Genomic DNA, 25399 nt, shown 5'->3' with positions numbered 1-25399 from the left:
TGATTGAGGAAGGCGCTGCAGTTGCAGGCCCCCGGGTGTACAACAGGAACCAAATTTGTACAATTTTATAAGTTTTATTAGGATAACATAAAATGATAAACAAATAACTGATATAGAGAAAATGAACAATCAAATGGATACTGGCTAATACAATCAATTTTAAAGACTCATATAATAAATATATTTTTATGATATGCTTTGAATTAATATACTCACGCCCTTCCCTGGTTGAGAGAGATGTTTGATTCCTCAACTTTTGAGCAGAGGGGTGGAATAAGCACTGCTAGAGAGCTAAGAGCTATAAACTAAGACTACAAATAAGACTATAAAATGAAGAAGGAAAATCTTAACACAAACTAAAAGAAGCTTCAGGCAAGAGTAGATGACGATCGCCTCAAATAGCATGATTTTTTCCTTCTTATACCCCAAGAATATGGGTCCTCCTTCTAAGTCCATATTTGGATTTTCCACCCCCAACTTATTGGTGTATGCATACTCTATAGGCTGGTAGGTTCATGAATATTAAGGATATCCATGACATTTTACTTCCCATTTCAAAGATTCCATTACCTCACCTTTTATGCCTGACATCATTACTTTCAACACTTGTCTAGGCCAAAGGTCCTGAGTATATGTATGCTAACTGCTAACTCATTTAGGACAAACATGACCATATACGTCTTGTTTTTGTTATACCGTCAACACTTTCAACGCTAGTTCCCGAATATGTGTATAATAATAATAACGTAGCTGTCATCTAGGATGTCCTGTAAGGTACCTTGCATTACAGTAAAACATATATAAATTTATAACTCCATTATAATCACACAATCATACTTAAATCTGTAAGAAAAGATATATATCTATATATAATGCAAGCAAGCAGGCTAGTTCTATGGGCTACAGGGGTCGGGACCGGTACTGGGCGCCTAACCGCTGCAACCGCTCAGGCTCATCGGCGCGGCCCCAGCATAGCCCAGGCAAGGGTCAAAATAATAAAAAGCCATTTTGATGATGTGCACGAGGGTGTCACTCTTCCTTTTCCCCCGGATCTCGCTCGGCCCTTTGGCCACAGATTATGGCCGTACTACACCAAATGGCGAAACATCACCTCGGACCGCTGGGTCCTCGATGTAGTCCTCAGGGGCTATGCCCTCCAGTTTACGGCCTTCTCCCCCAGACTCTCCCCCTACCCCGTCCCTCTTCAGGGACCCCTCTCACGAGCATCTCCTCACACAGGAGGTCAACTCCCTCCTCCAGCTAGGGGCTGTGGAAGAGGTTCCTCCACAGGAGAGGGGAAGGGGATTTTATTCACGCTGCTTCCTCATTCCCAACGCCAAGGGGCCTGAGGCCCATACCAGATCTCCGCCGTCTGAACAAATTTATCAGACGCCTCAGGTTCCGCATGGTTTCCCTAGCCTCCATCATTCCCGCCCTAGATCCAGGGGACTGGTACGCTGCCCTTGACTTGAAGGATGCTTATTTTCATATTGCTATCCTCCCCAGTCACAGAAGATTCCTCCTGTTTCTGGTAGCTGGCTGCCACTACCAGTTCTCGGCCCTCCCCTTCGGCCTGTCGTCCGCCCCCAGGGTTTTCACAAAGTGTATGGCAGTGGTGGCGGCCCATCTGCACCGCAGAGGGGTCCAGATATTCCCATACCTGGATGACTGGCTGATCCGGGGCAGGTCCAAGGCCCATGTAAGGAACAGCCTGGAACTCACTTGCGCAACATGCACCAGACTGGGGCTGCTCATCAACGAGCAGAAGTCTACTCTCACCCCGGTGCAGCGCATAGACTTCATCGGAGCCACCCTAGATGCGACCCAGGCCAGAGCCTTCCTCCCACAGCCTCGCTTTGTGGCGATGGCTGCCATAATCGATAACCTTCACAGACCACCACGATGAGAGCCAGGCATTGCCTTCAGCTGTTGGGACACATGGCAGCCTGTACGTATGTGGTGAGGCTGGCTCACCTCAAAACTCAGGCCTCTCCAGGTGTGGCTGACCTCGGTGTATGCACCAGCCAGGCACCCCTTAAAGAGTAGTCACGGTTCCCACGCAAATACTGACTTCTCTGAACTGGTGGAAGGACCCGGGGGAGGTATTGAAGGGAGTTCCCTTCAGAGACTTGACACCATCAGTAACCCTGATTACAGACGCCTCGGATATGGGGTGGGGAGCCCACATCAGCGGCAACCTGAGCACCCAGGGGCTCTGGTTGCCAAACGAGAGGTGCCTCCACTTCAATGTCCAGGAGCTCAGAGTAGTGCACCTGGCCTGCAAGGTTTTCCTCAGATTTCTGAGGGGCAGAATGGTGCAGATCCTTATGGACAACATGGCGGCCATGTTCTATATGAACAGGCAGGGGGGAGCACGCTCCTTGGCTTTTTGCCAGGAGGCCATTCGATTTTGGGACCTCGTGGTGAGGCACGACTTCCACATATCTGCCTCTCACCTCCCGGGGGTCAGGAACGATGAGGCGGATCTCCTCAGCAGGTCGTTTCTACCCCGACATGACTGGTCACTACACCTGGAGGTGATAAGTTTTATCTTCCGCAAGTGGGGTATTCCCCAACTGGACCTGTTTGCGTCATCCTGGAACAGGAAGTGCCCAAGGTTCTGCTCCCTCTGGGGTCACGAGCTGGGCTCCATCTCCGACACGTTCCTTATAGAATGGACGGGGACCCTCATGTATGTGTTTCCCCCCATTCCGCTGCTGCCCAAAGTCCTCTTGAAGATCAAGAGAGACAAGGCGGACATCATATTGATCGCCCCAGCTTGGCCGAGGCAGCATTGGTTCAGCATGTTGCTGGACCTGTCTATAGCCCCTCCACTACCACTCCCGAGGCATTATGACCTGCTCTCTCAGGACCAGTGTCGCCTGCTCCACCCGGACCTGGACTCCCTCCACCTGACAGCATGGAGACTCTGTGGCTGACGGAGGGAGACAAAGCCTGTTCCATACAAGTCCAACAGGTTCTGCTGAGCAGCAGAAAACCTTCCACTCAGGTGGTGTACTGGGCCAAGTGGAAGCGTTTTAACTGTTGGGCGCAGTCCCGGGGTATCCCACCGAGCTGTTCGCCCGTACAGGCGATTTTGGAGTACCTCCTCCATTTGAAGCTCCAAGGTTTAGCACTGGCCTCCCTCAGGGTACATCTGGCGGCCATCTCGGCCTTCCACCAGCCAATGGAAGGGAGATCTTTATTTTCACACCCCATGTCAGTCAGGTTCCTCAAAGGGGTGGAGAGGCTATATCTGCAGGTCCGCGACCCGGTGCCTCCCTGGGACTTAAACCTAGTCCTCGCCATGCTGACAGGACCCCCCTTCGAGCCCATGGCTACATGCCCATTGCTTGTCCTCTCTTGGAAGATAGCCGATGTAATGGCCACCAGGAAGGCTAGGAGGGTCTCCGAGATAAGAGCTTTAACCTCGGAGCCCCCCTACATGGTCTTTTACAAAGATAAGGTCCGACTGAGACCCCACCCGGCGTTCCTGCCTAAGGTGGTGTCTCAGTTTCACTATAACCAGGATATCTTCCTCCCCGTGTTCTTTCCTAAACCGCACGGTTCGGAGAAGGAGCGGAGATGGCACTCGCTGGATGTCAGACGAGCCCTAGCCTACTACATCGAGCAGACCAGGCCGTTCCGGAAATTGACACAGCTGTTTGTGACAGTGGCAGACCGGATGAAGGGCTCACCTGTCGCCACCCAGCGCATCTCCACCTGGATCACCGCCTGCATCAGGACCTGTTACAAGTGGGCGAAGGTGCCGCTTCCAGGAGCTGTGACAGTGTACTCCACCAGAGCCCAGGCCTCATCGGCAGCCTTCCTGGGAGGAGTGCCCCTGCAGGATATCTGCAGAGCAGCGACATGGTCATCGGTCCACACCTTCACGTCCCACTACACCATCGTGCAGCAGGCGAGAGAGGATGCAGGCTTCGGCAGAGCCGTGCTGGTGAGAGCGGCTCAACGCTGACTCCTACCCACCTCCGAGATATGGCTATTTAATCACCTATATTGGAATGGATATGAGCAATCACTCGAAGAGAGAAAACAGGGTTACTTACCAGTAACTGTTGTTCTTCGAGATGTGTTGCTCATATACATTCCACACCCACCCTCCATCCCCGCTGCCCGAGTCGGCAGAAAGAAGGGACTGAGGGCCCGCGGGGTCGGCGGCGCCCTATGTACTGCGGCATGAGCGCGGTACTCCAGGGGGCACCTGAGCCAACCCTATGGGTTTGCTAAGGGGAAAAAAGTTCCGGGAACTAGTGCACGGGGTGCACACTCACCTATATTGGAATGGATATGAGCAACACATCTCGAAGAACAACAGTTACTGGTAAGTAACCCTGTTTTTGTTTGTAAATTTAGAACAATCAGGAGATAATACAGCAAAAAATTCCCAATCCCAGATCTGACTAGGCAGATAATAATGACAACACTGATTTAGGCCACTACAAATGAAAGAATTTTAAAATGTTTAATGTAGTTGGTAACTACTTATATGGATTCTCTGTACCTTGAAATCTTTAAACCATGATTTAAGAACTTTATTAACTCAGTCATAGGTTAGGGTTCTATTACAGGAGTGGATGGGTGAGGTTCTGTGGCCTGCATTGTGCAGGAGGTCAGACTAGATGATCATATTGGTTCCTTCTGAGCTTAGAGTCTAACAGTCTAGTACTTTAACTTTCTGCATTTCTCTAAGTGTAGACAATGGGGGGGGGGGGGAAATCATTTCTACTACTTGTAATTCATTTCACTTTCAGTGTCCTAGTATGTGCTCCAATGTTTGGGTTGCAAACACTGTACAGGAGTCTTGGTCTAGGAACTATTTTCAGTCAGATACATGGCCTTTTTAAAAAGGTTTTGGAATCTTTTCTGTAGTCTGCGGTTTTAAAACTTTGTTTAAAAAGAAAGTCATAGGTGCTGGAACTAAGGGTACTGGGGGTGCAGTATCGCCTGGCTTGAAGTAGTTTCCATTATATACAGGGCCAGCACAGTGGCTGCATGATCTCTAAATTATTCTTGGGCATGATATTTTTGGAGATCTTTCAGTCATGAAAGAAGTTTTCAGATTATGTGTTGTAACTTGATCATCTTTCACCACTAACATAAATGAGCTGATGCTAAACTACAAGGGTTAAGATGAACATTTAAAAGTTTGTCGTAGTATTAGAAAGAAAGCATATGCATTAATTAACAAATAAAGGAGGGGGTGAAATTAATGAAGGCTCAAAAATAGCTGAGATACCAAACAAAAAAAAAATCTAAAAAAAAATCACTATCTAGAGTATAAATAAATGATGGATGTTAGTAGCATGGCTCTATAATGAACAAATTTTGACAGCCAACTCTTACAAATTGTCATATTAAAGAGTCATATCAGTTTGGGTTTATGTGCACTGAAGGTTTGGTTTTATACAAATAGCTATGATAAATACAAAGAATTAAGTTGGAAGGAGGTTTCTAGTGTTTTGCTGTAAGGATTTGAGAGCGTAAACATCATGCAAATGAAATTCACTGAAATACTCAAGTTGTGAGACTGTCCCCCTCAGAAATATTAACGAGTATGTACAGAAGGAGCTACTATTACTTACCAGTTGGAAGAGAAGGACATATAGCACAGCAGACCACACAGCTACAAAATGGCTGCCTGAGGGCAGCAGTTGCTTGTATCTGCACATATTAAGGACCAGTAGCTCCTCAAAAGGTATTCTGGGAAAAAGGTTCTAGAAAAGTGCAACCCTGGGGGAGATGGTAAGATCAAAGCATTCACAGCATGTGTGTAACAGCCTATGTGGACCTACCTGGTAACCTGACCCAAAGCCCATTGTATGCAAAGAAAAGATTCTCACAGACAAGTGGGATTAAATGGCAGACTAAATGGCCACAGACACTGGGGGTACTGCCATTCACTAAAAAAAAATTAGAGAATTGGAAAACAATGAGAAAGTTTTAAGTGCAATTTAAACAATATTCGTTTAAAGTGTGACAGCACTTGCTTATTTCCTCACAGCAGGGGAAGAAACTTGCACCCTAAAACTCCCAAAGCTGGGCTGTCTGTGTTGATGAGGATAATTAAATTATCCCCTGCATGGTCCTGCTGCAGCAGCCCCTCCCCTGCCTGAGCAGCCCTGTGTCTATTGGTGTCACAAGGAGCTTGCTCCTGCCTTTTTAACATGTCAACATGTGAAGGTTAGGGGCAGATCATGATGAAATCTGTATCATCTTCAGACCTATGCAAAAACCTTGAGAGATCTTCCTTTCCTTCCTCCCACACCAGCTGACGCTGACTGAGCGTGTTTGTTTCAAGATTGAAAAAGTGCTGCAGAGGATCCCAATCCTACTATTGGCTCTGCCACACCTCTGCATTCTTATCGGCTGAGCAAAGACTAGGCCAGTGAGGGGACAGGGAAAGAGGAGCAAGCAATGCCATTGCTCCCAGCCAGTGAGGGAAGGGGTAGGGGGAAAAGGAGCAAGAGCAAGCAACCGTTACTTTGCTCCCAGCTTTTGTGACAATTGAAAATTTGGGGGACGCTTTTGCCTACCCCTGCCATACCTAAATGCCGCCCCTGCCCCAAGATAACCATTTATTCTGATGAGCATGATCATGTATTACAGAATCAGACTCACAAGTGGGGAGGTCAAACAGTCACTGATGCTGATGTGCTCTGTACACACACAAATCCAAAAACAAACAAAATAAGCTTTAGAAAAAAAGCTATAGCCAGAAAAGCTAGCACTGCTTAACTTATCACTGGCAGACAGCAACAACTGTGTGTAGGATGCTGTAAGTATTTCAATGGATACTAAGGTTGACTAGACCCTTCTGCAAATGGTGGGGCTGGGTGGGCTTCATCTTAGACTACAACGAACTAAAAACTCACTCAAGAAGAACTGGTAAAAAATTTTTTCATGGGACAGTTTTCCTTCTGCAAATGCTATTTTGACAAAATTGAAATGTTTCACAGGAATGTGTCTTTTTTGGCAAAGCGTCCTATGGAAATTTTGAAACTATTCAAAATCGGTATTTTGTTATTAATTATTCATTTCTTCTTGCATTTTATATGCACATATTTAATATATTTTATAGCAAAGTTTTGACATTCTTAAAAATATTTTGATAAGGGATGCTTTGATGTTTCAAAACAAAAATAGTTCAGAATTTCCAGTCCATTAGATATTTCAAGATTTCAACTTTTTGTCCCAGTGCAGGACAAAAACCATTTTAAAATGTCAGAATTTCCCACGGGCTGGAAATTCTGTTTTCTGACCAATTCTAATCTTAAATTACAAATACCCTGGCCCCTAATACTGATGCTACTAAAGGAATGGGAGTGTGGTTGTCATAACAAGGCAACTGTTTTTTGGTTCATTTCAATGGCTGTTTGTATCCAAGCCCATTGCTGCTTACTGTACTTTTTTTTTTTGAGAACCATCATGTTACATGTTAAGTTCTGCAGCCCACTTTTGCGGTAATTTTTTGAGAAGCTTAGCCTTTTCAACATTTTATTTTTCTGCAAAGTTTAGCATTTCATGAAGCTGTGTGCATTGGCAAAGACTGAATAGTGGGGAAAAATCTCTTTTGACTGGTGCCATGTTCAGCCCTTTTTTAAGAAGGGAACATTCCAGATCTTGACCCCTTGTGGCACAGCATGGTTCTGCAGGGATCACTCCCTGAGGGTTCAGAAATAAACCACTTGCATCTGGAGTCATTAAACTGTATCAGACCCCAAGAGAAAGGGAATATTTTTAATCAGCTAAGAGCTCCATCTCAGGCCCATGAGTCTTCCCAGCCTGCCTTCTTGGGGCTGAAGGGATTTCAGTCCTGGCTTCTAGATTCTCCCTCAGGTTCAGGGGATCTTCCCAGCCCTCCTTCTTGGAGATGGGTTATAATTCAGTCTTACTCTACTTGAGCCAGGAGTTCACAGCCCCTTCTCTCCACTGGGTTATTATGAAAATACACACACACTTTTCAGATAAGGAGCCCACAGCTCTCCATCTGGATCTAGGTTTTGTTTCAGAACAGCCTTAGCCCTCAATCGGCTTCTCTCCCCCCTAAACCTGGCTCCTTCCTACTCAATGCTTTCACTTCTCAGCTTAGAGAGTTTAACAGGCTGTCGCTCTCCTTCTCCTGCAGTAACAGAAAGCACCTATCTCCAGGAGCACCTCCTTGCAACTGAGCCCTGATGGCCTTTTATCAGGGCCAGGTGCTTGTTTGTCAATTAACTGCTTAAATGATCTCTTTCCATTTAAATTGGCTCCTCATAAGTAGCTTGGGTCCAGACTTCCCTTAAAGGGACCAGCAAGCCCCTGACATCTCTGCACTGACATTCATTATTCTACATGGCATAGGCTGCTATTTATCTAGGTTCTTCAGTTGGTGCCCATCACCATAGTAACTGAGTGGCAAGTTCCTGGGTGTCATTTTTCCTGTTGCGAAGCAATCACTTTTTCCTCTTGGCAAGAGCCTGACTTTTTTCTTAAATATAATATGAAGGTGCATGAGTGTTAGTGAGCAGAGGCTTTACACTAGACAGTTGTTCTGCTTCAGCTTTAGTAATTAGTTAAAGTAGTACAATCCCCCTACGGTTATGTCAGTACAAAGGTGCTTTAGACCAGTACAGGTATCCCAGTACAGGGAGGGGATAAGTTATATTGGTGTAAAGCACTTTTATAAAGATAGGAGTTGTGCCAGGAGAACTATTTAGGTAGAAATAAATAAATATGCTCCTAACCAAAATAGTTATACAAGTATAAAAACTGTGTGTACAGCAGACCTTTAAACGTTAGGAAATGTAGGAAATGCCAGAATTAAGGTTGCTTGTACAACCTTAGTGCAGCTCCATTGTGCATATGCTACAGACTCGCAAGTGTGGTCTTGGGGACAATTCACTTCCCCTCACTGCATCAGTTTCTTCCTCCAGAAAACCTACCCTGCAGAAGGAAAACACAAGCCCCCACAATCCCCAGTGGGTGTCTGGCCCTGAGAGCCTAAATCAACTGGGCTATCTTCACCATCACCCAAACCATTCTGTCTTACCCTCACAGGGCCTTTTCCTGTGAGCTCAGCATGGCTCTTTCCTGGCCCTTAACAGACTGGACCAAATCGGTTCTCCCTGGGATCTCAGGCTTGTTTCGGCACAGGCTGTCCTTATATCTCTCAGAAGGCCTGGTTTCTAGTCACATGCTGCCCCTTGTCACATGACTCCTACACCCATTCCCTTCTCTTGGAGAGGTAGCTAAACCTGGCACAGATGCAGTTGAGTCCCACCCACTTAAAGGGCCACCTGACTGTGACAATCTGAAATAGGGATCTTTTGATGTAACATACATTGTTGCAGTCAAAAGTTCTCAGGACACAATGGAAGAGAAAATCCTTTTTATTGTATTTTAAATTATTCCAACTGCAAGTGAATGATAGAAAATATGTCCAGAGTTCTTTCAATAGCAACAGAAACATCCATATATTCATAGATTTTGAGGCCAGACAGGATTAGTCTGACCTCCTCTATAATGTCACCATGTGGTTCCTCCATCAAGCCCATAACTTCTGACTGAGCCAGAGCACGTCTTTTGGAAAGACATCCTCATACATCAGAGCCAATTTGGATAACAGTAAATCTTTCCACTGCAGGTAGGTGGAATTAAGGGAAATGGAGAAAAGAAAAACCTCTATTTGTACTGTGACTGACATTTCAAAAAAGAAGGCAGGATAACAAGCTAAGGCTTAGGATTTCCTATCAGACAACCTGCCATTTTCTATTCCTGGCTTTGCTACTGAGTCACTAGAACCACAAATAAGTCACTTCACCTCTCTCTGCCTCAGTTTCCTCAATGATAAAATGCAGATCATCAAGATGGATTTGCTATTCCAGTTTTACAGGGTGGGAAATTGAGACAGAGATGTGGGGTCTATCTATATTACAGACCTGTAGTGTGTTTGTAAGCAGGTGACCTCCACACATTTGATTCATAAACCCAGCTGAGATGATTCCAAAGCATGTATGTGTCCTTTGTTTCACACCATGTGAGAGCAGGGCTGGATGCCCTTTCCCTGCTGTGCAGGAGGAGCATGTACTTGGTGCCTCTGGCCTGAACACGCTCTCACAAACTAACATTTTATTCAATGAACTGGAAGAAAATATAAAATCACTGGTGAAAATGTTGGTGGATGGAATCCACTTTGTCAGAGTGGTAAATAATGATGGAGGACAGGACAGTGATACAGAGCAATCTGGATCACTTGGGAAGTTATACCCATTCAAACAAAACAAGTTCTTTCAGAACTTGCTCATGTCGATTCCTAAGTAGGTGTGTCACACCATGTGCACAGTCGTTGGAAGGTTTTTCCTCTAGTGGTATCCATGGGGTTTGCGCTGATGTCCCCTGGCGTGTTCGTGTTTATCTATATACACTAGTATAGTACGTTAGGGTAGAGTAGGACCCTGCTTATCGGGATCACCCCCCTACTTTTTCCCTAGGACTGAGGTGTGCCAGGTCTCCAGGATTTAAACCATGTAGGGCTTGTTATCATAAACCTATGCCCAGGAGCGACCTCTACACAACTTGCTTAAAGTGTTTCAGAGAATCCCACCAGAAAGATTGCTCCAAAATGTACAGGGGATTCCATCCCAGGCTTAAAAAGGAGGGATCAGAGGCTGAAGTTCCTCCTGATGGAGGCAGTTCTTCACTCACACTCAGAACTGAGTCCGGCTAACCTGGCACCCAGTATGTCTGCCTCAGTGTGGAGCACCACCAGCATCAATGAGGGAAACCCCAGCACTGAGAAAAGACTCCGCTGCTAGAGACTCTTGGCACAGCAGGGCTTTCTGGCACCGAGAGGCTCTGCTCACGGAGATGTGCGGCACTGCTCCCCATCACTGGTCCCTTGCAAGACACTAAAGAAAACAAATGGGATGCAAACCTATGCCAGAGACCCGCAGGGCGTAAGGATTTGAGAGAGTTGAGTGCAACCCGTGCCAGGCCACTCAGGCCCCTCTGTTCCCAGCACAGTACCATCGACTCTGGCCTTTCTAAGGGGTCCGCTGAGTCTGGTACCACTGCATTCCCCTCTGATAGAGAGCTGCGGAGGGACTCTGGTGTTACCCTCCATGCCAGAAAATGTTGAGGCGACTAGCGATCTAATAGTCCTCACAGCACCAACATCTCCCAGGTGGGAGCTGGCACTAGATTTGACACCATCGGCGGTGCAAAGACATCAGGTGCTGTCCAGAGGAAAGCCAGCCATGATGCTGCACCAGTTACCTCCCTCCCGGCATCACTCCCCTGGCACCGGTCCGCCTTAGTCTCCATGGAGCAAGTCATCACAATCAACTCGAAGCTGGAGTCCTATACATTGAGGAGGAGCCAGCACTAGTCCGAGCGGCGGCACTCAAGTTTGGATGCGAGACAGACCTTTCCTCTGATTCCCTGGCCCATGCAGTGGCAAGTGCCAGTGCAGTGGTCCTTCTGGACCCCATGGACATTCTATCAGACCCAGGGGTCATACTCACGGAGATCACTCTCGGTTGCCTTGGAGAGCAGAGCTCCTCCTCCACCCTATCTGTTCAAGAGCAACATCACAGCACTGAGCCTGTCACTGAGCCAGGCACTGAGCTCAAAGATCCAGCACCATGGGATCCCCTTGGAGCAGAAGGGCAGGAATAAGGTCCTATACCTGCCAGAGCATGAGTGTCATTGTCTCTCGAAGCGGTGGCAGGGACCTCTGCGGCACCCATCCTTGATCACAGTAAGGTTCATCAAGAACTTTTAAAAAGGGTGGCCCAAATCTTGGGGGTCCACATGGAGGAAGACTCAGACCACTGATCCTCTGGTGGACATTCTGGCTCCTGCAGGCCCATCCCAAGTGGCTCTACTGCTGATTAAGACCATCCAGGAGGTGACCACGAAATTGTGGCAAACTCCAGCCTCTTTGCCCCTGTACCATGCCCCTTGGCCAGGTCCTCCTGGACCTCAGAGTTCTCCCCTTGTACAAAGGACTCACAGCCGTCTGTGTTGCGGTCACCCGTGCTCATTTATTTACAGTGCATACAGTCAGCTGTATGCTTCAGGAACTCTAGGGCCTCGGAGGCTTAGGGTTGCTCGCCCCTACTGGCCAACCGACCTGCCCAACTGGGACCCCAACAGACTGACTTCCAGTCCTCCCTGCCCTGCTTTACCTTACAAAGCCCTGTGGATTTCTTCGGTGCCAGGGCTTGGTCCCAGTCCCGTCAAGGTGGAGGTGGTGGAGCCGTTTCCTCAAATCAGCTCCCTTGCCGTCTTAAAAGTCTCAGGCGGGAGGGGAGCTGTACTTCTTCCTTTCGCACCTCCCTCAGCAGAGAGTCTACGGGTACCAGACTCAAAGAGCCATTTCTCGGGGCCGGAGTCAACAGTGCCAAGCCTTTTGGTTCAGGGTTCAAGTGACCCAGCATGGGTCACGCTCTTCTCCCTTCCCTGTGCGCTGAGGATTTTGATGTTGGTGAATGCCCTCGGTCTGCTCTCTTCTTATGCTGCATCGGAGAGTGGGAATGGTGCCACTGCCCCCACATGCTGGAGCTTTCAGTGCCATGCCAATGCTGCGGCTCCTTCAGAGACTCCTTGTGAAGCAGCACCTCCCTCACCAAAGCAGGCGCACTCCTCACTGAGGCTGGGGTGCCTGGCCCTTGATCTGCCAGGCCCTCCATGGGACCGAGGGCAGATTCCATTACTTCTTGTCCTACCTTCAATGAATATGGGGAACAATTGATCACTGTCTTCTTTAAACAGCCCTCAACATATTTGAAGACTGTTATCAGGTTCCCCCTCAGTCTTCTTTTCTCAAGACTAAACATGCCCAGTTTTTGAACCTTTCCTCAGAAGTCAAGTTTTTCTAAACCTTTTGTCGTTTTTGATGCTCACCAAAATCTTATAACTTGACACATATTAGCGATATGTATATTTTGACAGCACAATGGGTTTTAGCAGATTATGACCTTACATTAGATATCTTACATGGCATGCTTTATTATTACAACTGTACAGAAACGATAAATAAGGGATTTACAGTATGCTGCTTTGTGGTACAGTGTGTCAGTATCATCTGCAAATTTTATAAACATACTCACCACTCCATTATTCAAATCATTAATGAATATATTGAATAGTACCAGAGCCAGGACTGACTCTTTCAGAACCCCACTAGATACACCTTCTCGACTGACAGCCAAACATTGATAAGTACTCTTTGAGTATGGTTTGCTTATGAGAATGTCATATCTGCTACTTGTAACACTCAAACAATTTGAGGTTTCCTCCCCTTTGTCCCAGCCCACATGGCTGTTCCCAGACAAACTTTTGGTGACCGGGGTAACTTCCCCCATGGGCAAGACATTACCCCCAACAGACGCAGGTTTAGGAACCTTTCCCTCCTGGGTCTCAGTTGAATCCAGAACCACCTCTGGTCCAACTGACATAACACTGGAGATTTTCTCTCTCTCAGCAGATAAACTGCTCTTCTGGACATACAAGCTGCTATTTCCCACAATCCCAAGGCTAGCGATGCTCTCTTCCTTGTCATAGCATACCTGGCTAGACACAGACAACTGCTTACATTCATGCACCCCCCTTTCCCACATTTTCCCATTGCCTACTGGTAATGCAGGAGACTTACATTTATACTCCCTCTGAATTTCGCTCAGATTCAGAGCCGTCTTAGGCACATCCAACTCACTCCTAGCTGGTAGCACTGGAGAAGACCTCCCCCTTGACCACCAGGTAGGGAATCTACATCAAAACCACATTCTCTTTGTGCTCTAACGACGACATTGACCTTGCCCCTCAGAACTACAATGTCATTTCCTATTAAAATATCTGCCGGGATCAGCTCCCGAACCCCCACCACCATTTCACCCTTAAAATCTTCCCACTTCAAGTGGATCTTTGCTAAGGGCACCTTCACTTTGAACTCAGAAAGAGCCACCAAATTTACACTCCTACCTGGCAAATCCTCCTCCTCCCGGATCAAGCCCTTCTTAACCAAGGTAATTTCTGAGCCGGAATCCCTCCATCCAGTGCACTCAATCCCATTGACCCTGGCTCTCTTTACAAACTCCTCATTGCCCCTTTCCATCTCTGCCCTCACATAGTTAGTGAGGCAACCCTCGCCCCCCCCGCTGGGGATTTCCAAAGCGGTAGAATTAACTACTGCAGTGTCCATCTCCCCACACAAGGTGGCAGGGCCCTCCTGTATCTGGCCAGTCCCCGTACTTAAAGAGACAGCGTTGGAATTAATTGCTGCCAGGGGGATCGTTGGCCTTGGATTATTCCTGTTGCCCGGGTTTGGACAATTTGGCCTTATATGGCCTGTCTGTCCACACTGGAAGCACGCGGCAGGCTTTCCCCCTGGGTTGGTATAGGACCTCCTGGCTAAGTTGGGGCTAGTCTTATTTCTGGACCCCTCCTCTCTTCTAATCTGCGAAGAATAAGGGCTGTTCTTCCCTTGAGGCTTATGCCCCTCCCGGTTCCTGTTTTCCACAAAAGCATCCGCAATCTCTGCAGCCTCTAAAATGGTCTCGGGGTTTCTATCCAGGACAGCCGCTCTGATCTAGTGGGGTGCTATTTCTAGGAGTTGTTCCCTAGCAAACAAATCAATAACCTTGCTGAAACTGTTACAAGCCTTTGCTCCCTCGACCCACTTCTTCAAATACCCGAGCAGTTTATGAGCAGTTTCAACATAGGTAACATTATCAGACAACTTAACATTTCTAAATTTCAGCCTGTAAGACTCGGGGGTAATTTTAAACCTTTGCAACACCCCTTTTTTAAATTTCCCATAATCTAATGCATCCTCTAACTCCATTTCATTAAATACCGTCCTGGCTTTTCCAGTCAATTTGGTGAGGAGAATAGGCATCCTTCTCTCATCAGGAACCTGGTGAATACTACAGAGTTTTTCAAAAGTGGACAGAAACTCTTCAATATCTTTGTCATCTCTGTAAATGGGACAGATCCTTTCCACATCTTTGCTAGTGAGAAGCGAAGAATTCTCAGATGGCTGCAGTGGATCCTTTCTTCCCTCCTGGAGCTGGAGTTTGGCCAATTCCATCTGTCTCTGATGGGCTTTTTCCACAGCTCACTTGGCTATCTCAGCTTCCTGTCGCTTTTCCCACAAATCAAGTTCTGCCCTCTCTCTCTCATGCTGGATACTCCATTCCTCTTTATTGGCTTGCTGCCCATCTTCTGCAACTGCTCCTTCTGCAGGCAAGTCAGCTGGGGACCTTGTTTCCAGGTCGTTGTTTGAGTAGATCTCTCATTTTCTGCCTTGAGATATTCCCTTTAGGAGCTAATTTTCTCTCTTTGCATAGCTGTTTAAGCTGTTTTGCGCTCATATCATCATATGATCTCTGCCCACTCATCTTGACTAACTTTAATCTTTAACACTCTCAATCTCAGCTTTTAAAATTTGGAATAGCGTGGGGTTCTGATCCAAAACCCAAATGTTCTGGTTCTGTGGATCCTGCCACGACTACGCCACTGTGATACGACCCGTGCCCAGGGTAGCCAACTGATAATGCCAAGGTCAGGGCAGGCTGCAAAAGGAGAGCGGATTCTCCTCACGCTGGTGGGTGACACTGAAGCCCGGCTTCCCAACCAACCACGAACTGCTTCTGATTACCCCTCACTGTATATCAAGAAGCCAGTCCACAAATGCCCACAGCCCCCTTTACTGCATTTCAGCTCTGGGCTCCCAAACCAGCACCAGGTCCAGCAAAGAGGCCAGTTACTAGAACTCTCTGCTCTTTGCTCAAAAGGTTCTCTCTGACCCCAAGGGGTCAGCCACAGTACCAGATCAATATCAGTTTGGATCTTACCCTAAAATACCACGCTGACAGCCAATCCTTTAGTATCTAAACTAAAGGTTTATTGTAAGGGGAAAGAAATAAACCATGAGAGAAATGTTAAAGGGCTAAAGTAAATCACAGATATACAAATGATTAAAAGTCCATATACTTCAGGTTTCTGGAAGAAATGTAGATTTGCAGGCTTGTATAGTTTCCTCTGGTTCACATCCAGTACCTGGATGGATCTAAGTCCTTCGGTTCAGTTGCAAGATGAATTGGTCCAGAGATAGGTGTAAGTCTGCAGACTGGACAGGAACAAAGACAAAATGGTTTCTCTGGCTTGATCTTATAAACCCCCTCCTCCGGCCATGCGGCCTGTGGGCAGTCACAAGACCCAAAATGGAGTCCATAGTCACATGGGCCAATCCTGGTGACTCCTACGGTGTGCCTGGGGTCCATAGTCACATGGGACAGTCCTGATGCTTCATCAGGTAGGCTGCCTGCAATGGAGTCCAGAGTCACGTAAGCAGGTTATGGTGACTCAGTGGTGATGCTGGCTTCTCCCTCAGGGCCCCTTGCACCTGGGAATGCCTTAATGGGCCATTATGCAGGCCATTGTTCTGCAGCCTTCCTATCTGGGGTGTTGCCCAGGCAGAGCAGTTTGAAATACAGACATCTCCAATACATCTATAACTTCCATTTCAAATATTACACATGAACCTAAGTATTATTATCTTACTTAGCACATTACAACCTTCCTAACAGTACCTGACATGGCCTATCCCACATGGATCATTATGATTCTGCCATGCTGATGTCACCTAGTATACTAAATGCCCCCCACTCAAGCCAGCCCGCATGACAAAAGGTTTATTGTAAAAAGAAAGAAATAAACCATGAGAGAAATGTTAAAGGGTTAAAGTAAATCACAGATATACAAATGATTAAAAGTCCATTTACATCAGGTTTCTGGAAGAAATGTGGATTTGCAGGCTTGTATAGTTCCCTCTGGTACACATCCAGTACCTGGATGGGTCTAGGTCCTTCAGTTCAGTTGCAAGATGAATAGATCCAGAGGTAGGTGTGTGTCTGCAGCTGGACAGGATCATAGACAAAATGGATCCTGTGGATTGATCTTATAAACCCCCTCCCCCGGCCATGTGGCCTGTGGACAGTCACAAGACCCAAACTGGAGTCCGGAGTCACATGGGCCAATCCTGGTGCCTCTTCAGGTGTGTTGCCTGCAATGGAGTCCAGAGTCATGTAAGCAGGTTCCGGTGACTCATTGGTGATGCTGGCTTCTCCCTCTGGGCCCCTTGCACCTGGGAATGCCTTAATGGGCCATTATGCGGGCCATTGTTCTGCGGCCATCCTATCTGGGGTGTTGCCCAAGCAGCACAATTTGAAATACAGATATCTCAAATCCATCTATAACTTCCATTTCACATATTACACATGAACATAAGTATTATTATCTTACTTAGCTTATTATAACCTTCCGAACGGTACCTGACATGGCATATCCCACATGGATTATTATGATTCTGCCATACTGATGTCACACAATATACTAAATGCCCCCCCACTCAAGCCAGCCCGCATGACATATAGTACCTGTTCTCAGCTCCCTTCAGGGTGAGCTTTGCCTGTGGCCTGGATATGCCATATGGTGCATGCTGGTTGAAGAATGGCATTGTTGATCAGTAAGGCCACCCTTGTTGGTTTTGATGTGTGCAAAATGTCTAGTAACTGGTGTTGACTGTCCTGCACCTCTTCTATTGGGATCTTAAGAGCATTGCCTATCATTCGTAGTAGCTCTTGAAACTGATAACAGTTGTCTGGTGGGGAGGAGTATATTGATGACACAACCACATCTGGGGATGACGAAGGAAATCTCTCCGGATCTGTAGACACCGTTGGGGTTGGGCTGATCGGTGCATTGTCTAACCCCAGTTCCAACCGTCTATTCAATGAAGGGTGAGGTGGCAAAACAGGAGAGTTCTCCCATGCTCAATGATATGGTTCAGAAGGCGAATATTGAGTCAAGAGCTCCAATATGGCCAACCTGGTTGATCCTGCTGTTGGTACATCAGTGCCCAAGGAGTCAGATACTCAGTGGCTCCTTAGCTGCGGTAAAGGAGGGAACTGTCACAGTGCTGCTGGAACCCTGTGGTAATCATGTCTCCAGAATGGAAGTGGCAGACCGTGTCGAACATCTGAATCCTCAGATTCAGAGGAACCAGAGTTCTGCACAAACAACGGTGCCAACGGAGCTGTCGGAATGTGATGCGTTAAAGGGGTACAGCCAGAAGGTGGTAGATCTAATTCAGGAAATGGGGCCCTCTGAGCAGGTAAGTGCACCGGAACATGCTGAGACCTCGCTCTTTCCAAGACAAACAGTTTGGGAGGTCCGGGAGCGCTTCTGAGTCTCCTTGGAGTCAATGGTACCCAGTCTATGGAAGTAACTGGGACCAGTAAAGAGATCTGTCTCAGGACCAATGATTCACGGGACACTGGGTGGAGCCAGAGCAGGAGGGGGTACGAGGTTCTGGAACTGGGAATGGCAGATCCAATGAACCGTGCGGCCTTTTGTCGCTCTTGTGAGCCTTGGAACACATTGCTCCTCCATGGCCAGAACTCATGAACGGTGCAGCATCCTTCTTGGATTTGGAGGAAGACTTACTACCATGCTTTTGTGGCTCATAGCTAGGTTCCAGCACAGGGTCCGTAGCACTACAGGGTCCGTAGAGGGAGTGCTCTTAGATTGTTGAGGCCAATGTATGGGGGGAGGGGTGGTTCCCCAGCCAGGGTCTGATTGCAGCCTCATAGCAACCTCCATGAGGTGCTTTTTGAGGTGGAGAGCTTGGCCTTCCCCTGTACAGACAGGAAAGGAATAGAAAGGCAAATACTGCACCTGGATGTGGTGTGGGCTTCCTCCAAACAATACAAACAGCATTGGTGCTTGTCGCTGATGGAAAACAAGTGAGGACAGGAAGCACAGACTTTGAATAGTGGCATCTTCAGCATAATCCAGTACCCAGACCTGGGTGCTGGAAGGTGGCAGGAGAGGATTGTTCGGCAGGAAAACCGCCAAAGCAGCGTCCCAAGTCCTTAATCCTATAAAAGTTCTAGGAACTAGAAAAATACTTCAAAAAGCACTAAAATCCTAACTATAAAAAGTCTGGAGAATGTGTCACCAAAGACGAGAGGACAGCAGAAGCTCCAACTCAGACCATGTGGCAGTGAGAAGAAACTGGAGATGCGGTTGGTCCGCCCTGCCCTTTACCACCTCAGGCAAAACCACAAGACGGTACAAGGATGTGCGTGTGGACTAAAGAGCAATACTACTTTGAAAAGCTCCTGCTCCAGGCACATAACCTTCAGTGGAATACAATAGGGACCATCACGTGAAAAAAGTGATCTTACTATCAGCATCAGAGCAGCCCACATCCGCCTCTTTTGCCCACAATACTAATTAAACCCCATATCCCATTTGATTCAAAGGTTACAGAAAACTTCTAACTTGGCTGCAGATGTAACCTAACCAATACAACTTTTTTGTGGATTTCAAAAGAAGAGCTAAAATCAGGATTAAAATGGAAACTCAGTTACAACTTTAACTACACAGTGACTTTTGCCATTCTGAAATAAGTTTCTTTATAAGGGTACTTATGTCGACTTTCCTCTAAAGTTAAAGAAACAGTTCCACCCACCCTCCCTACTAGCAGTCCAGCAGCCAAAATGTCTACCAAAACCCACATCTTAGAAAATCAAGGAGGACTGATGTACCCTTGGCTTGCAGAAAGCAAGTATGTTAGTTATGTCCTAGGTCCCAAACACTGGTGGTGTCTTTCCCCGTTTCATACATTAGAGTAAATTGTACATTTGTTATTTATTTAGAAATCATCAAAGAGAGAGTACATATGAAATTTGTTTACCTTTAATCCTCCCTTGTCATCTGGCAACATCGGGGTATTTAAAGATTGCCTACTTCTAGAACAGGGCAAAGATGATTTATTGTTCTGCTTACCCTTGTCTTTGTCTACTTGCATGCAGGCTGATGCTAGTTGCCGTACAAGTTCTGTGTCTGGAGAAAACAAATTTAGTTTTTTGTTTTGTTTTGTACTTGTAAATGTCTCTTCATATCAAATATATCAACCAAGACTGATGTGCTGAAGCTTCTCCTATGCTTCCTATGAGAGAATAAAGCAACAGCACCAGACATATAGGTTTAAAATTCTGGTGCCAAGGGTTCCCTGTTTGGTCTCCCTCTCTATTCTGGTCCAAGTGAAACTTCCATAGCATTCAGATACAAAGGTGAATTGACCGCAAATACTGAATGTTGGCCCTGCACTCAGTGAGCTGCTGACTTACACAGTGGTATTATACCACCAAATCTATAGAAGAGCTATCAGTGCTTGACTCACTAGACCTAAACTCAAGGGTACTGAACACCAAGAAGATAGCTCTGCTCAGTCAGAATCAAGAGAACTTTAACAAATGAGCCTGAGAGCTGCTTGATGGGGGCTAAAAAAGACACTGAGAAGCTACCTTTTCTCACCTGAGACAGAAGAAAAGAGCAGAGAGAAAGGATATTCTTTTCTCTTTCCTTGAGCATAGTCTGGAGGGAGGAAGTTTGAAGACAAATTCCAGAGGGAAGAGCGATGCTCAGATTAAACAGTGAAGAGACTGAAAAGACATGGAAGAAAAAAAGGAGCTAAAAAACAGAAAAAAAAGAGGGAGGGGAAAGAAAGAAAGAATATAAGGTGAAAATGGGAAGGCAAAATGAGGGGAAGAAAGAGAATCCTGAGATAAAAAATGCTAAAGAGTGAGGCAGAATCAAAAAGTACCTTGGAGACAAAAATATGACAACAGAAACAATATATTGCACAAAAATATGACAATAGAGAAAAAATAAATTGCACATTTTTAAAACCATTAAACTCTGTACAAATTAAACTATGGGAAACAAGATAGTGAAAATGATGAAGAATACACCAAGAAACAAGCAGAAATAAACAAAGTGGAGTGAATGAAAGGGAAAAGTGAGAGAACAAAGCACAAGCGAGACATGCGTTAATAAGGTAATTTTTTGAACTGGCAATAAATGTTCTAAAAACAAAGTGTGGATCCTTGACACTACTGAAGACAATAGGAGTTTTAGTATTAACTTCACTGGGGTTAGGATTTCAGGCAAAGTACTTAATGAAATACACAAGGGATAGAGGTGGGATTTGCAAAAGCATCTAAGGATTTTTTTGTGTTACTGTGTGGCAAGCTGTTTCAAGAGCAATATGTCAAACTGCACTGTGGAACTTCTGTGCACTGTCGCAATGTCCATATTGGATGTTACTGCACAGCAAGCTAGTGTACTGTAGAGTCACACTCTGGCTTGCCGAGCAGTAATGTCTCACAAAGACAAGCCCTAAGGGTGTTAGGAACACCTGAGGGACCTAGGACTTTCAATGGGACTGGTTTTGCTAACTCCCCTGTGGCACTCCTCAAAATCTCACCCCAGATTGTTTTACATGCTGCAGTGGAAGGGGACAGGACAGCCTAAGGGGAGACGTACTCGCAAAAGACTTCATAGTGCTTGGGAGGGGTACCTGAGTGTCCAGTGTTAGTAAACACAAGGAGTGGAATAATATGATTTATTAGCGGAACAACAGGACATTTTGTATTTGGAACTAAATATTTGTGCCCTTGCAGTGCTGATGCTGGAAAAAAGTTCTGTAAAACTTGTATTATTTCAGGCAGAACCCAGAAGAGGCTTTTAGAAGGAAAGAACTGGCCTACACACTAGCCTGACTGGATAGAAAACAGGACACCTTTGTCAGCTCTGAAAGTTAACATTAACCACAAGGAAAAACACTAACAGATTTTTTCCCTAAAATTTCCCCCTGTTGGTACCCTGGATGCAGTTCCACTAGTGAGAGCTCCAATCCAGATAAGGAGCAAGTACCTACTAGTGATTAAAGACCTGACAGCCATCAGCACCTTGTCTAGACCACTGCTCCCACACATGGTGCTGCAATAGTGGGAAACTTTAGAGAACACATCTGGTGTAGATATAGCTGAGAAAGGAGTTTCTGTTTTGATGCCCTGAATGGAAAAGATCATGGAGGGAAAGGTCCTCTACCTAGCTGACTGGAAACTGTGAGCTTGAGGACTTAACTGCCTTCTGCTGCAGAACTCTCTGCTCCCTGCCTATACTGCACCAGCACTAGAGCCAAGCTCTGTCGAAGCATTAGAGTTTCTGAATTAGTTTTTTCTCTACATTTTTGCCTGTGACACCGCAACATGTCACAGGAAAATATGTACTGTCAATAACCCACAGTACAGCTTGGAGCACTGTCCAATCAAGATGCCAGCACAGCTCTACTGATTGCCATTTAACACGAGACAGTCTACTGGTGGTATCAAAACTAAGAACTATTTAGTGTTCCTGGAGGTACTGCAATACCAGGTCGATGCATGGAGTGGATGGAGCAAGCTCCTATTCCATCTCCCTGTTCCAAAAATTCGTTTAATATATAGTCCTCAGATAGAGTCCTCAGATAGTCCTTAGTTTTTTTCACCTTCCCTATTGTTTTCTGAAGAGGCACTCTGCCCTCCTCCCTTACGCACACGTACTCACACTCTCTCTCTTTCTCTCTCTCTGGAGTGCAGTTAAGGAAATACAGAGATAACAAAGATTAATTCCACTAGAAACAACATTCTTGGGTTCAGAAAAGCCAGTTCAGATACAGGTAAGAATAATAGAAAAGTGCCAACTCATGTAAGCTAAAGTTATTTACTTGACAACTTAACACAAAAATTAAGAACATTTTACCAAAGCCTCATTTAAGTGTGTTTTTCCTTTCTTTCTATGGTGTTTTTCAAGAAAAAGATGTTGGACTTCTGACATGCGACTTTTACTTGCTCTTACAGAGCTAAATAAGAGATTTACCCAGGAGTTCACCACTTTCCAGCTAATGGCACATGCTCTTTCCTGTCCCTTTACTGTTGGTTACTAAGACATTTGTGCAAGTGGAAGCTTTCACTTTCATTACTATTCTGTTTTCTTACTCTATATTTTTAGCAATGTTGCAGGAGTGTCTTTGAGCCATCACAATTCAATGTCACTTAAATGACACTGGTGATACATTTTGACACCACACTTGAAAAATCAGACAGCAGGAATAAAAGGATCCTAAAAGGAAAAGCTATAACCCAAACATTTCTGTACACTTCTATCTGACCAATTAATGCAATAAATATACTGTTTCCAGAAAATAATCTCTCTCTGTCACATGGAACCCATGGGAGATTATTTTATATCAACTCAAATGTATTTTCTAGGTTAGAAGGGATGTTTTTCTTGTTGTATGTACTGTTATTGCAAGCATTTCCTTTGTGCTCTATGACATAACATACCTGGATCATTCAGTAGCATTATCAGGTCAAAGGCTGTGTATCCATTTTTTTGCACGTAGATTGACATCAGCTCCTTGATTCAACAAATACTTAACAACTTCTTTATTTCTTTAAGAAAAAACAAACAAACAAACAAAAAACCTAGTCACATATGTAAAAGAGTGCTAATGTTCCATCTCTTCCCTCTTATGCGACACCCTTCCTCCTGAATTAGAATTTGTCCAGATTTTGTCCAAAGGCTCACAGAATTCCTCCTGAAAACCACTGTTTTCTCTTTATGGATGAACATAAACTAAGTGCAGAAGGCCAGCTTCTGGCCTACTTTAGGGATATAAGAGAGAGTCATAGTTCTTATGCTGGTCCTCTGCACAAGGCTGAATTCCAGCCTATGTTCCCAAACACTTTCATAGTCAAAGCCTATTACTGCATATGCATGCTGAAGGCAAAAAGCAAGTAGATTTTTTTTCCAAAACAGAGACAGATGTCACTTCATAAATCAAACACCCATCCCCATACACCATAACTATGGTGTTTCTCTTACGCTTTCTTATTTGGCTGGTAATTAAGCTATGTGTATGTAGTAAACTGAGATGACTGGATACAATTTGCGTTAAAAATACTGTTATTTATTTAGATTTCTTTAAAAATGTACAAAAAGACATCTATCAGTCACTCTAGGTGCCTTAAAACTTAAAAACACAATCAAAACTAAAATAGCAACAAGCTCAAAGGCTCCCCCAACAAAGCTCAGCTCGCTCCCCCCGAAAAAAATCAACCCACCATTCATAATCAGCTACTATCAACTCCCTCTCTTCCCGTCAACCTGAGTGACTAAATAGAGTATGCCCTGATGATCGATAATTTTGAGTTATTTTGGCCCAAAGGGTGAGTGAGCAGGTACCAAAGCAGTGGGACAGTTGCAGAGAACACTATATCACCAGAGTGGCACCACCCTTTAAGCAGAGGGGGACACGACTATAAAAAATAAACTGACTCAAATAAATAACATAAAAGAAATAATGTCCACAAGTAGTGGCAAATGGTTCCCAAAATAAGTTTTGGGGCTGGAGTTGGCAATTGCATGACGCTTTCTCCAACTGAAAACATTATTTCTGACACTCCAGCACACACAATAATTTCTGATCTCCCAATAAAATCAACCAACCAACCAATTTGGGATTCTTCTTTCGCCCATTATAAATAAATAAATTCTGTTCCCCCACAATAGCTTGTGAGTTGTAACTCCCACCACTGCTCCCCTACTCCTTGAAAACGAGTCTCTCCTTGCTCTGCCTCCTACTCCTGCCCCACACCAGGTCTTCTTTTCCTCCTTTCTGGATCAAAGCCCCTCCCCTCCTCCCTCCATTTCCTGACATCTGATGCTGCTCCTGAGGAGGTGGGGAGGACCTCTAAATGAAAGCTATTCAGACTCTTTGAGGCTAAAGATTTTTAGCCCCAAAGGGGACTGGAAAGGCAGCCTCTGAGCATGTGCAACTCTCAGCAATGCTCTACACTTCAATGGAGTGAGGAACTCTCTTAGGGTAGATCTATACTGCAATAAAAGACCCACGGCACAGCCACAGCCAGCCTGGATCAGCTGACTCGGGCTTGGGCTTCAGGGCTAAAAACTGCTGTGTAGATGTTTAGCCGTGGCTTGGAGCCCTGGCTCTGAAAACCTGTAAAGGTGGTGGGTCTCAGAGCCCGGGCTTCAGCTCAAACCCAAACATCTACACAGCTATTTTCAGTCCTGCAGCCAAGTCAATTGACCCAGGTCTGAGGCTCAGTGCCAGTGCTTTTTTATTGAAGTGAAATGTTCCCTTAGAAGCTAGAATCCAACCGGTCCTGACTACCCCACCTGTCTTGGCTGCACTCCGTGGTGCTGATGTACTTAAATTCCCAATGGCTGGAAGTTGAAACTACACAAATTCAGATTAGAAATCAGGCACAAACGTTTAAGTGAGGGTAATTAACCATTGGGGCAACCTACATGGGGATGTGCTGGATTCTCCATCACTTAAAATGTTTAAATCAAGAAGGTCTGTCTTTTTGAAAGACAGTTCAACCACAAGGCACTGGGATCCCCAGCACTGAAATCCCCAGATCTGCCATTGAATTCTTGGATCCACTGTCATGGTAATGTCTCTTCTTCTGCTGTT

The 25399-nt window shown here is 45.7% G+C and overlaps 1 pseudogene; it reads right to left on the bottom strand.

The window, feature by feature from the left end:
* Positions 1-22256: 22256 nt before the first annotated feature.
* Positions 22257-22375, bottom strand: LOC137167721 (U2 spliceosomal RNA; annotated as a pseudogene).
* Between the last annotated feature and the right edge of the window lie 3024 nt (positions 22376-25399).

The sequence above is a fragment of the Emydura macquarii genome, unplaced genomic scaffold (assembly GCF_026122565.2).
Source record: "Emydura macquarii macquarii isolate MOO-44397 ecotype Brisbane River unplaced genomic scaffold, CSIRO-AGI_Emac_v2 contig_2975, whole genome shotgun sequence".
Lineage (NCBI taxonomy): Eukaryota > Metazoa > Chordata > Testudines > Chelidae > Emydura > Emydura macquarii.
Note: the sequence above shows the minus strand (reverse complement) of the source record. Positions and strands in the feature narration are given on the sequence as shown.